Source organism: Garra rufa, chromosome 7 (genome assembly GCF_049309525.1).
Source record: "Garra rufa chromosome 7, GarRuf1.0, whole genome shotgun sequence".
Classification (NCBI taxonomy): domain Eukaryota; kingdom Metazoa; phylum Chordata; class Actinopteri; order Cypriniformes; family Cyprinidae; genus Garra; species Garra rufa.
The window spans coordinates 7,705,112-7,720,137 of record NC_133367.1 but is presented as its reverse complement, the minus strand read 5'-3'; positions in this window follow the sequence as shown (position 1 = coordinate 7,720,137).

Sequence of the window (15,026 nt, the reverse complement as noted above, 5' to 3'; positions counted from 1 at the left end):
ATTTCTATGTTATTTGTTATTTCTTGTAATAACATTTGAGAGAGTGAAAAAATCCTTGTGAATGATCTCGTCTGGTGTGAATAGCCCCATAGGGGATCTATTGTTTCAATTGAAAAGCGTCATTGAGCCAAATGTTTGTGTTCAGTGTGAAAAGGCCTTTAGTCAATCGGTCTCAGTTTGTTCTGTTTCTTCATGTCATTCCAGACGGACTGATGATGATGAGATCAGATCTCTGTGTGGAGCACTGGCTGTTGTCAGACTCCTTGTGCAAACTAAAATCTCACTGGATTATTACAATTAATGGCAACATGAATGTTAACTGTAATGTAAACTGATATTTCCTACTGACACACTACAGCAAAAGATTGAAATAACTGACTTTAAACCATTTTTATCTGGTGAAAATACTAGTGACATAAGACTTTTGCACAGTACAAAACAAAACATTTTACTGAAAAAAAAGGTACATTTCAGGTGTTCAGTCACTTTTGTTAATGATCAGTTAATATGCTTTGGTTTTATTGGTTCGGGAAAAATAACTGAAATCCCTAATCTGCTGAAATAAACAAGTTAATTTTTTTCCTCTGTTTTATTTGCTTATGAAAAATTATGTGACTTATTTTATTTTCTTATTTTCTGCTCTTCCTCTTTCTGCCAATGTAGGTTAAGTTACTGTAAACTGACAGATGAAGGTTGTTCTGCTGTGACTTCAGCTCTGAAATCAAACCCATCACACCTGAGAGAACTGAACCTGAGTGGGAATAAACTAGGAGACTCTGGAGTGAAAAACCTCAGTGATCTACTGATGAACCCACAATTCAAGCTGGAGAAACTAGAGTTAGTATCATTATACTGTACAGCAGTTACAGTCAGATTAAAGTTCACTGTTTAGTTTAGGACCACTGGACTCTTGACATCTTTGCTGTGAAACAAAACAGGAGTAAAAACAAAAAAGCAGTATAACCACTGATCTATATAATGACTGGATCGCTCATTGCGTTCTAAACTGCCGTTATTCAGTGAAATCACCGGAAGTGTTCGATCAGAGAGCGCCATTGGCTCACATGCAAACCGCTGACCTAAAATCACCCAATTTGAAGCGTATCGTTCACATAGGATTAATTTTTATGATATGAGTATGTAAATCAATTTTTACTTGAGATGTTAACCGTAATGTTTATGGTCTTTTCGGGCAGGATAAGTGATATATTGAAATCGTTCAGGTAGGTATGTCAGCTGTGCACTTGCAGAAACAGGTTACTGATCCAACACACAATATATTATGTACCTAATTATGCAGGAAATAATAAACATGACCATATATTTGGTATTAGTATCTGACATTGATCCGATTATACAATAAATAATACAATACAAGCCAATGTTAATGTATAGCTCGTTGTATTGAAATTCAAATCTTTAAAATAAAGCTTCATGTCTTTTAGCCTGTACCTTATGTAACGTTAGTCAGCGGTATATTCTCCGAGTTATGGTGTATATTTTATTAATATTATGTGCCTGATTGAGCAACGTCTATTTCAGACTCTTAAAGATCACGTAAATTCTGTAATGATTTGCTGACATTACCATTTCCATGTGAGTAAAATGTAATGTATATATGTTTAATTATAAAACGGTTAGTTCCATTCCTCAATTCTGATTGGTCAGCAGCTGTGTCTTCATGATAGAGCACTGCTACGACCGCTTCACTCAACGGGTTTGTGTATCATTGAGCCCCCTTAGCAACCACCCTTAGCAACGTAAACACAGCTGTAGCCGTTAGGGACTACTTTTTACAGCAGAAGGCAGTTAATGATTTTACTTTATGGAAACATACAACCTAAAATATATAAATTAATGTATATATCAGATTTTAATATTTTTATTGTGTGGTGACCGTTTTATAAAAGCAATAAGGTACTTGAGGCCGTGCTGTATCATGAACAAATTACGGCTGAAGGGCGTTGTTAGGCACGATGCGAAGCGGAGTACCTTATTGCTTGATTATTAATTTAACAAACAAATCATTACCTGCCTCAAAATGAATACTGTTAAAGAACGTATTGTTAAAGGGCGTTGTTAGGCACGATGCGAAGCGGAGTACCTTATTGCTTGATTATTAATTTAACAAACAAATCATTACCTGCCTCAAAATGAATACTGTTAAAGAACGTATTGTTAAAACATGCAGTTAGCCTACTATACAAATAAAAACAGGCTATAACAAAATGACATAAACAGTGAATAAATGTACAAGGCGAATTAAGACATATGTATACAAAGTATAAATCTTTATTCAGATTTCTGAATCAGCACTTTGTCATTTGAAAACATATGTTGAGCGTCTGATGTTTCTCATGTACATAGATGTACGTGCCTGTAATGTAGGCTATATGAACGTATAAGCAGAGGGAATTCCCAACATTAAACAAAAACGTTTACATGCTTAGGATGTTTGCATTGTGAAAATGTACAGTGAGACTTCAGATATACAAACGCTGACTTGTTATGTGATGTTTTCTCATTAAAATCATATAATTTCCTATGCATTCAGTAGAATGTATGCGAATACTAGGGAATACTAATATGGCGGCGCGGTGGCTTCACTTTTATGCCGTCATGAGCAATAATCCAGTTAAATTGTGATTTAACCAGAATGAGTAGATTAATGAATATGTTGCATGTCTCTTTTTTTATGCCGTTATAAAATCAGATACCCAAAATTCCCTTTGTAGAAACATTTTACTTTAATATGTCACTGACTTCATCCAGTATTTAGATTTTTGTACTAGAAATGTATGCAAATTAGGGTATTATCAATATAATCAATCAACTGGGTAAGTGAGGTGATAACTATTAGTTTTTTTTTTTTTCCTATTCACCTGCAGAGTCTCGTCTTAATAAAAGAATAGGGTATAGACCTGTTCTATAGGAAAGATAACCCTAAATGACTTCTGTTGTGATCTGATGTTACAGAGAAAAAAAATAATTATAATTTTACCTTCGAGGGAGAGCGGGGCACCCCTAAATAAAGTTTTTTTTAATTTTTTTTTATTTTTTATAAAAAAATATTTCTATGTTATTTATGTTATTTCTTGTAATAACATTTGAGAGAGTGAAAAAATCCTTGTGAATGATCTTGTCTGTTGTGAATAGCCCCATAGGGGATCTATTGTTTCAATTGAAAAGCGTCATTGAGCCAAATGTTTGTGTTCAGTGTGAAAAGGCCTTTAGTCTGTCTCAGTTTGTTCAGTTTCTTCATGTCATTCCAGACGGACTGATGATGATGAGATCAGATCTCTGTGTGGAGCACTAGCTGTTGTCTGACTCCTTGTGCAAACTAAAATCTCACTGGATTATTACAATTAATGGCAACATGAATGTTAACTGTAATGTAAACTGATATTTCCTACTGACACACTACAGCAAAAGATTGAAATAACTGACTTTAAACCATTTTTATCTGGTGAAAATACTAGTGACATAAGACTTTTGCACAGTACAAAACAAAACATTTTACTGAAAAAAAAGGTACATTTCAGGTGTTCAGTCACTTTTGACCATAAAGATCACAAGTATGGCTCACAAATGAGGAGCATCAAAAGGTTAAAGCTTAAAAGTGACTGTAAGCTGAAGATACTAAAATGAATTGATATCTAACAAATTAATTTAATTAGACATTTATTTATCATATATAAAATATAATTGTGTTTAGAGATTTTCATTGTTAAGGTCATTTCTAGAATAACTGATTAATCATCTGAATGTGACATTTTCATTCTGGTTCTAGGCTTTCAAACTGCAGTATCACTGAAGAAGGTTATAAAGCTCTGGCTTCAGCTCTGAGATCAAACCATTCACACCTGATAGAGCTGGATCTCACAGGAAATGATCCTGGACAATCAGGAGTGAAGGAGCTCAATCATTTACTACAGGATCCAAACTGTCAACTCAACACACTGAGGTGAGACCTGATCAAATAATGATACACAAATAAATTATGTGTATTTTTATTTTTATTTTTTAGCTACACAATAATCAACAAAACCTTTCGGACTGAGTGTCCCTCTAGTTTCTTTCAAATAACTGTAACAATTAGAATTACAATAGCAGTGGGCAGCTATTGCTCCAGCGCTCAAGGGCACTTCAGTCATGGTATTGAAGGTGGAAAGAGCGCTGTTCATTCACAATCCCCACCTTCAGTTCCTGCCGGGGTGGGAATCGAACCAGCAACCTTCGGATTACTAAAAAAGTGGTTTATTTTTGTTCTTTCTGCTGAATATTGTTTAAAAATACAGTGGTTGTCTCTAATTTAAGTGGCTTTACTATATTAGCGAAAATACACATCTTTGTTCACGTACTCATATTTTCATTCATTCTCGTCCCTTGCTTAAGGAGTAAAATAAATATCTAAAAAAGTCTTTCAGAATCAGGCCATTTGCTTGTAAAATATCGGGAATCAGAATCAGCCATGAAGAATCAAGATCGGTGCATTTGCAAAAAAGAAATGTTGGAATGAGTGCTGGCTGTTCTGCTCAATTGGAAACTGTGGTGCTTCCTAATAATCATTGGGTGGTCCTACATTTTATTTTATTTTTTTGTGCTTTTAACTTTTTGTAGTTGAGCACACCAGTGCTACCAAGTCAAAATATTAATTTCAAGCCCTGAAATGTGCAATTAGTAACTAGTAATGATGATCAAAGTCAAAGTCTGCTTTATTGTCAATTCTGCCACATACAGAGAATTAAAAATGTGTTACTCGCAGACCCTTGGTGCAAAAAGATTCAGTTTCAGAAGTCAGTTTTCTCTGTGCTGATGTTTCTCACTCCTTCTGAAAGATCTTGAGGCTTTTAATCACACACTCTGTATTTGTAAACTGAAAATCATGATCTAGTGAGGTTTTGTTGTTCTTCTCTGTGGGACGTTTCTGTTTTCCTGAGTTTGCTTTAGGACTGAGTGTCCCTCTAGTTTCTTTCCAATAACTGTGACTATTAGACTTTGTTTTTGAATATTTATGTATTTAAATGTTTAAAAAAAAGTCTTGCAATTACTAGATCTTGTTTTAGAATATTTTTTTTCTGTATTAATTTTGTAATACAATGGATCTTTAAATCAGAACTAAATTGATCTTGTTTGCTTCATCTTCTCTTCTGCAGGTTTTTGGGTCCTGCTGCAGATGAAGGCTGTCAGTATGTGACTAGAATTGTGGGTAAAAACCCGTTACTCCTGAGAAAGCTGAATCTGATTGGACATGAACTAGGAGACACAGGAGTGAATCAGATCTCTGCTTTACTGGAGGATAAACACTGTCAACTCAACACACTGTTGTGAGTATTGCTGCTTTAGTTCAAATCTTACATTACTTTTAATAGTACTGTTATTGTAGTTGATCATATTTCCTCATTAGTTTGAGTCAGAGCAGTTTTTCTCAGCATCACAAAGAGCCACTAATGTGAAGATCCTACTATTTCTTGCTGGATCGGGTGTAATGGTCAGACAGGGCCGATCTAAATCCAGTATTGTGTGAACTGTTCTTTGTTTCTGTTAAACCAAACAAAAGGCATACAAACACAATATTACAAGTTTTCTGAAGCTATTTGATAGTTTAATGTGAGATACAGATATTTAAGGCCTTACACTAAAGTTAATGTAAACTCTTTTCTCTGCTGCATCTGTCAGTCATTCTCTGTTCAATTCAAACTCTGGTCGTGTTCAGTTACAACAGTCAGCTCCATAAAACTCTCTCCAAGATCATTTAGTGTTCCCATTATTATTGATTTGTAAATAAATGTCTATGATTTTGCATATGGCTGTTTTTGTTGTTTCTAAATCATGTTTCCAGATGTCTGTTGAACAAAACACAGCGTCACAAAGACTATTTTGTAACTTGAACATTAACTGAAATGTAAAACTGTTAAAAGAAAAGGCTCAATAAACTGTTGCACAGATATAATACACCACACATCAATATCTCTTCCCTTTGTGATTTCAACTTTTTAATGTCAAGAGTTGTGTGCTGTGACTCTGTGTTGCTTCAAGCACATCATTTTGCACACCGGATGTGAATACTGTTTTGTCCTATCTACCAGATGTTGATGCCCCATTTAAAATATTTCAATTTTATAGTATTTATATTTATGTTGAAATGTATTGTTTTTCATTAATGCCTTTTATAGCCACAATGCAAATAGCTATGAGTAACATTTTACCAGATTCAGTGCTGCACTTTAATTTGTTCCCCACTCAATGTTTCTTTTTTCACAAAATGTTTGAATTTATAAAATTATTAATATTGTGCACTGATTTTTCTAGAATAACTTTTGCTACTGAATTATCCACTAACCTAGTTTGTAATATATTTTTGTCATAGAGTATGAATATATACTGTATATTTTTCATTTTCAAATTCAATTTAAGTTGTAATTTTTTTGTAGTTTTGACAACTATTCATAACTGCTTTTAATTTAAAGTTTGTGTTTCTTAAAATGTACAATGTCTAATTTTGGTGCAGCATATACTGTAAATTGTAAAAACTGAACAAGAGCATTTTTAAGAATCAGTGATCAGTATCTGCCTTAAATGTCCTGATCAGTGGAGCACTAAAGCAAATAAACTGCCTTTTCAAAACGTATTTGAATGTCGTCAGTTTAAGGAAATACATTTATTAAATAAACACATGTGCAAAGTATAATATTTTTATAAGCAAACTGTCTTTGTTTTTGACTTGTAATTGTTTAGTCTACAGTATGTTTGAACATTGATCTGTGAGACTAAAGCATACCTGCAAACTTGTCGCTTTTCGGCGACAATCGCCGTTTTCATTGTCAATTGTGTCATTCACGTGAATAGCAAGTGCAGAAAGACATTAAGCTCACACACAAACAGCCTATAAGGGTGAATTATTTAAATAGTTATATATAGTTCACTACAAATACGTGAAATATTGATGGTATAAAAATTAAATAATGCACTCAATATGAATCGATAATTCCTATATATTTAAATATTTCATATAATTTTATAACTACATCTTTTAAGTTTTATCTTGAACTGTAAAATATATTAAATAGTTTGTGAATATTTTTCAGTTTCCCTCCATGGCGTTTGCGTGTGTGTGTTTGTGAAACCCTTGTCCAGGCTAAGAAGGAAAAAATTATGTTTTTCAGTATATTTGAAAAACTGCCATCATTTATCACAATCATCTACAGCTACTGTAGCTCTTCAATAAGATGATCCTCATAGATCTACTTTTACATTTATTCATACAGCAGACACGTTAATTCAAAGCAACTTACAATTTAGGAAAACAAGAAACAATTCATCATAAAGAAGCAAATAAACACAGGATGTGCTCATAATACAAAGTTTCAGACATTATTCAGTTTAGTGTGAGCTAGAACAGTGAGGAATACGGAAAAGTGACATTAATATTGTTTTTTACGATCATTCTTCTTTCTGTCTTCAGGCTGTGTGAATGCAGTATTACAGAGAAACAGTGTCTCATCCTGACTTCAGCTCTGAAATCAAACCCATCACACCTGAGAGAACTGAACCTGAGCGGGAATCAAATCACAAACACAGGAGTGAATGACTTATGTGACGTACTGAAGGATTCACACTGTAAACTGGAGAGATTGAGGTCAGTAACATTCACATACAAGAATCAAAATGATGAAAATCACTTCAACAGTTTATACCAAAACACTTTCTACTCAATATCTCATGATGAGCTTTACTTCACATTATATTTGTACTTTGTTTGTTTTTTTAAAAGTAACTTGAAACTTCTGCTGCATAGTTAAAAAATTAAATTGAGTTTTTGAAAGACAGATAAGTCACAAACAAGTCACATTTTATTATTGCATTTAGAAATATTTACATAGCGGTAAATAAAGTGAAATGTTTGCAAACATTATTATAAACACTATAAACATAGCTATAGTCTATTTTAGTCCCCCTTACTCCACAACAAATCCTTTCAATTTAACGCCATTCAGAACAGAACAAGAATGAAAAATATAGTTTATAATAGTTTATAAGCGTCGAGCCAAAATGAATGAATTGAAAGTGAAATAGAAACAGAAACTGTTGTTGGGCTCATGTAGTCTACCTCTCTGATTTGACACAAACCCAAAAACTCTCATCTTCACAATGTATTTGTGTGCTAAACTATTATTTCTGATGTAAACTAGTCTTTGTACTTCACTCATGTTCAATATGGATGTAAAGGTCATTCTTCACATGAGCAATAATGTGTTTGTCATACTATTTGTCAGACAGTTTTTTCCACAGGTGGAGGGTGAACAGATCCAGGGTAAGGCTAACTAAAAACATCATAAACTCGTCCTTTTAGGAAAAAAACAGACGTGGATTTCATGTAGGCTAACAAAATATTGTTAATGGGACTGAATTGTATTTAATGTGACTACAATTTAATAAAACATTAGAAATTTATAATTATAACATTTAATTTCGACAGTTATTCAAACAGCGAATAAATTATAGGCCTATTCAGAAAATGACATTCTCACTAACTTTGATCTCACTCTCCAAAAAATAAAATAAAACCATGCACACACATTTATAGTCATAATCACCAGGGATTTAATTCCTAGGGTAGTATGCACAGTTTTTTATTTTATTTTTTCGAGGGCCAAATGATCAATGAGACGGTTTAAACTCAACAAAATTCATTCCAGATGCTTTTAAAGAACTTTCCAATATACATTTTATGGTAGCTTAAATGTTAACAATGAGTTTGTTGTATTCCCATTTGAAAAGTACCCAAATTTATTGTTGTAGGCTAACCCCATCACATGATGAAGGTGCGTATAGCACGATTTTCTGTTTCTGTTTGGCATAATATTTATATAAAATGGACATTCTCATGCAAAATACTGATTCATACACTGTGTAATGAATGACTTACATTGTAGGTACGTCTGAGCTTTGCTGTTTATGATGAGAACAATCAAGAATTGCACGCACTCAACAAAACCGACAGACTCATTTGAACGCTTCTGATTAGACACTGCATTCCTAAGATAAACAGAATCGTGTGTGATTGGTTATAATACACAACACTGTAAAAACACCTTAAAAGAATTACTGTGCAACATGAGCAGATCTTAATGTAATGCTGCAATCGACACTTTCTTTTCATGTTCTTTTTTTTTTCCCCAAGTCCCTGTGGCTAAGCCTTCCCTAGCCTTACACACGCTCCGCCTATGTTTTTTTTTTTTTGTTTTTTTTTTCATTTTGTTTTTTGTAAAATATATTTCACATATTTATTTATTAAATTGGCTTGAGAAAGCCAAATTACTGAAATGCAAATGTCTGACTGCTGCTCCTCGAGCTTTAACTCTCCAAACTCCAAACTCAGTCCAGATCTTCAGACTGATCTGACTCCAGCTGCTGGATCTTTTCTAACTGATCCGAATTACGCTTTTCCTAAAAATGCAGATTAAAACTGGGAATATCCCATAGATTTACATTGAGGGAATGTTCAAATGATCAACACTATTCAAACTCACACTGACAAAACTCCCACAATCCCTTGAGACTTAATCAAACTGCCCTTCTATGCAGACTCTATGGAAACTCATTCAGACTCATGTTAGCAACTTGTTATGCTGAGTTCAGACTGCACGATTTTACCCCCGATTTTGACTCATTGACAGGTTTTGAGAAATCACAGACAAATGCCCGAAATCACAGGCAAATCGGTGTTGGTTCATGTGACAATCACACAGTGTGAACTATCAAAGACTCGATCTGAGAGAATCGCTGACACTCGTGAGATATTTGGCATGCTTAATATCTGGACCTGTCTGCAATTCAAAATCATGAATCGTGTGAAATGTGTTCTGACTGAAAATAACATTGGTGATTATCTACAGCCAATGAGAGAGCAACATCCAGCCAGCGGGAAGTTGGGGGAGGAGTTAGCATGGCTTCGGTTCAGAAAAGGACTTATTTTATTTTTCTTCTTTTCGCTGCGATACATTTTTATTAATTTATTGCAATTTATTAGTAATACATTTGTATTTATGATGTTATTCAGCGCTGTATGTCGGTGTGCTATCGGCGCTGACCACAGTCTTGTTGTTTGTCAGTTAATGATCAGTTAACATGCTTTGGTTTGATTGGTTCAGGAAAAATAACTGAAATCCCTAATCTGCTGAAATAAACAAGTTGATCTTTAATCCTCTGTTTTATTTGTTTATGATAAATTATGTGACTTATTTTCTTATTTTCTGCTCTCCCTCTTTCTGCCAATGTAGGTTAAGAGAGTGTGAAATGACAGATGAAGGTTGTTCTGCTGTGACTTCAGCTCTGAAATCAAACCCATCACACCTGAGAGAACTGAACCTGAGCTGGAATAAACTAGGAGACTCTGGAGTGAAAAACCTCAGTGATCTACTGATGAACCCACAATTCAAGCTGGAGAAACTAGAGTTAGTATCATTATACTGTACAGCAGTTACAGTCAGATTAAAGTTCACTGTTTAGATTATTTGAAGACAAAAGACTCAAGTCACATCATTTATAGTGCTGCATCTTCTGCTTGTTCTCCATCATCAGAAAGATTCAGCAATACTATTAGTTCATGGGTTTGTATGTGTATTAGAAAGAGCATTAAACTTGCTGAAATCTGACATGTTTGCTGTGAAACAAGACAGAAGTGAAAACAGAATAAAAACAAGTGTAACAAATGACAGTTTATACTGGACTAATGCTACTTTCACTAAATCTACTTTTATTAGAAATGTGTATTTAGAGATTGTACTCTAAAATAACTTAAAATAATTAATTTATGTATTAGATTGTCTTGCATTACGATTATGAGTTTAAACCTTTTAAGTGTTCATTAATATTTTATGTCTACATTAATCCTGTATATTAATCTAAATGAATCAAATGCACTTGTTCTGTTGTTTCTTTATTGATTCTATGTATTGATTGATTATTTGTTGACTGAGGATGGGTCCAGACTTGGATTGTAACTAGTGTCCTCAAATACTCCTGTCTTGGTTTGTTTCATATCATTAAGATTTCATGATTTTTCTGGTTTATTAGTGACTGTATAGCATTTGCTGATGATCATCATAGATCTGAGTCATTGTTCTTTCTCTTTCTGTCTTCAGTCTGGATTATTGCAGTATTACAGAGAAACAGTGTCTCATCCTGACTTCAGCTCTGAAATCAAACCCATCACACCTGAGAGAACTGGACCTGAGCAGGAATCAAATCACAAACACAGGAGTGAATGACTTATGTGACATACTGAAGGATTCACACTGTAAACTGGAGAGATTGAGGTCAGTAACATTCACATACAAGAATCAAAATGATGAAAATCACTTCAACAGTTTAAACCAAAACACTTTCTACTCAATATCTCATGATGAGTGGGTTCATGGGTTCACATTATATTTGTGTCAAATTCTTCTCCTTAATGATTTGTTTGTAAGATGATCTTCTCTTCCTCTGTTTGTCTCTTTCTAGTCTTTATAACTGTGGCATTACAGATGTTTCTTCTTTAACTCAGTCTTTGACAAACACAAAAGCACTGCAGTTCCTAAAAGAGCTTGATCTGAGATTTAATAAGATTGGAGACTCAAAGCAGCGGCTCATTGATGTGCTACGAGACTCAAACTGTAAACTGAGGTGAGTAAACTTCACTTTGTGATATTAAAGAGATCTTCAATTACCTATGATATGTGGACAAAGGAGGAAAGAGAACAAAAGCAGACTGTCAGAGCTTTCTCCAACAACAGCTGCTTTATTAATGCCATCAGTAATAGTGAATCATTCCAGTTTGAAATAGATTTGGTCAGATTGGAGGAAAACGCTGGTAAAATCAGTGCAGATTCCAGCTTCAGCTCACAGCCGTCCAGCATCACATGATCAATGTCTCTGTCTCTTGTGTGTTTTTACTTTGACAAGCAACACGTCACATTACTTTACACTTACTTTACTTTCACTTATTTACTGAGACCAATACTAATGTTGAAACTAGAGGAAAAACAGCTTTAACTAGTGGAACATTTCACTGAAAGGGTTTAGTTTTGAGGCAAAATCACATTAGTATTTGTTCTTGTAGTTTATTATATTTGGGGTTCACTCATTAGTGTGTGTTTCTCTTTATAGTGTCTCAACAGGAGTCACACAAACAGACAAACATATGAATGGATGTTCAAATGTATTTAAAACACAAATATCGTTTTAGAAATATCTATGCAAGATCATGTGAATGTAACTTTAACTTTAAAAGAGTAATAGTAATAACTGATTTGCATTTTTTTTCCCCCGAACACTGATTTCTCTCTCTCTTTCTCTCTTTTCATTCGCCAAAAGATGCTAAATGCTGTCTATCCTAGTTGTTGGATCCTGATGAAAGGAGCAGTGAACATCAGGTGAGGATCCACAGAAGAGCTTCACTACTGTGTCTATGAGGAGAAAGAAATGTGTGATAAATGTGTGAATGTGATCCATACAGGTGAAGAGACTCAGACTTTACAATCAAATAATGCAGCATGTGTGTTAGAAACATGTGATACTGAATGATTCATGTTGATTTAGTATTCAAGCAAATGATGCTTTTGTTTTATTGAAAGCTGAAACAGGAGGAAGACGCTCAGATGAGTCTGTCTGGCTCTTCAGTTTAATATTATTTGTATTAAACTCATCCATAATGATTCAAATGTTTAAATGTGATTGTCAAGTGCAGCACTTAAATGTATCAAAGATAGAAAACAAGTCTACAATGTGAAATTAAAACATTGACATGATCTCTCTTACATGTAATACACATTGTTCTTCTATTTAATTGTATATTAAGTTAGCTATGTGTCTGTCTGTTGCTGATGTACAGATGCACAATCACAAATCCTCTCATTACAACAAACAAAGCAGAAACACAATGGAAATAAAAGATGCTGAGCTAACAATTACTCTTCATTAAATGAAGCTTCACTACTCTAAAGCTATCCTCTTGGGAAATGTAGCAAGCTAAGCTACAGCAATGTAGCAAACGTAGTTTACTGTGCAGATTTGTAAAATTTCATTTTTATATTGAACCAACATCAATGCTCTCTCAGTGATCAATATAACTGTCAGTCAAGCAGATTTACAGGCATAAAAGTTCAGTTTTATTGTTTATTCAACAAATCTTCCAAACCAATTTGTCAAAAAAAATAAATAAAATAAAATAAAATAAAAAATAAATCAGTATAATGTTCAGGGCCAGATTTCCCTCATATTGTGACCAAATTTTTTGCTGTCGACCGGAAACCCTCTGTTGGTAGGTTGGGGGTTCTTTCTTGAAAATCAATTTTTGAAAACAATGTAACCTGTTTCTGAATATGAAACGAATAAAACAGGAAAAACACAAAACTTGTAAATCAAATAATTGTATAGGTCATATGGAATTTAAAGGGGTCCTATTATGTTTGTTCACTTTTTGAATTGTAGCCAGTGTGTGGTGTGTATGTTTGGACAGGGACGAAACCCAGCGTCTGGTGATGTCAATGCATTCCAGACTTCAGGCTGTAATTGACTGCAAAGGATTTGCAAACAAGTATTAAAAAAGTCAAAGATTGATTTATGATTATTATTCTGTCCCATTACTTTTGGTCTTTTAACTGGGAGGCACATATGCAAACTGTTGTAATTCCTACACCGTTAACATGATTTGGATGTAAATACCCTCAAATTAAAGCTGTCAGTCTGCATCTTGTTTGTTTCATTTCAAATCCATTGTAGTGGTGTATAGAGACAAAAATGTTAGAATTGTGTCCATGTCCCAATATTTATGGACCTGACTGAATATGATGAAATCCTTGTGGGAATTTCAGTAGTAGATATTACATGATACATTAATGTAATGGACAACAGCCTTCAACCAAAGTAGCTCCTATTAGGTCAAAATTATTAAACAACATTTGAAGCCTTTGTACATTGTAGATGTTTAAAATTAATCATTCTTTTACAAATATTCAAATTAATATTTAACGTTCATTGCATTAGGCCTACACATGGTTATAAAACCACAAAAGTGTAATAATTCATAAAATATACTTTAAGTAAGAGAAACATAAGCATATTTTCTGTAAATACAATAAAACATCACTAAAAGTAAGCTTGTGTTTAGCATGTTTCTTAGAAGTATAACATAGCATATATTTATATGTATTATTATTAAGTACTTCTAGTCTACTTTTTAGAAATATATTAAAATGCAATTCAATATATTTTTAATGCATTTTAAATAAGCGTGTTGCGAATACAGATGTATCATAAACATACTTCAATTTCAAGTATATTTTTAATACATTTAATATGTGGGTACCTGGGTAGTAGGCCAATAAATAGTTAAAAAGATAACCCAAATGCTCTAAATAAGTTGTTTATTACTATATAAAAAAGATTGATGCTGTATAATATTAAATTAAATGTCTAATAGTTATTACCATTGAAGATGAGGCAGAGCTCAGAGAGTAAGGGAAAGGACGCTCTATCAAAACATCTCAAATAAAGTCTGAAATTATTAGTGTGTTGGCTTCACTCTTAATTGTATATTTGTAATCGCTGGATACTTTGTATTAAAGTGGTCATGTGAGGTTGCTAAAAAGATCATTATTTTGTGGATTTGGTGTAATGCACTGCATTTAGGCAGTTTGAGGTTTAAAAAACACATTATTTTCCACAAACCTTACATTATTGTTTTTCTTCTCTGCCCTGCCTTTCTGAAACGCATCTATTTCTACAAAAGCTCATCGTACTGAAAAGCACAGAGTGCTCTGATTGGCCAGCTATCCAGTGTGTTGTAAATGGCTGAATACCTTAACCATGTAAAGGTAATGTTACACCCCTTACTAAATCTAGAATATCAGCTTCCATGGTGTCCAGAAATACTACAGCGAGAATAATAAAGTTACACTTTTTTCTTTGTGTGTACATTTGGGTGCTGTTATGCAAATCTGTGGGGGCGTGTTTGAATGAGGCATTTTAGGAAAGTGTGG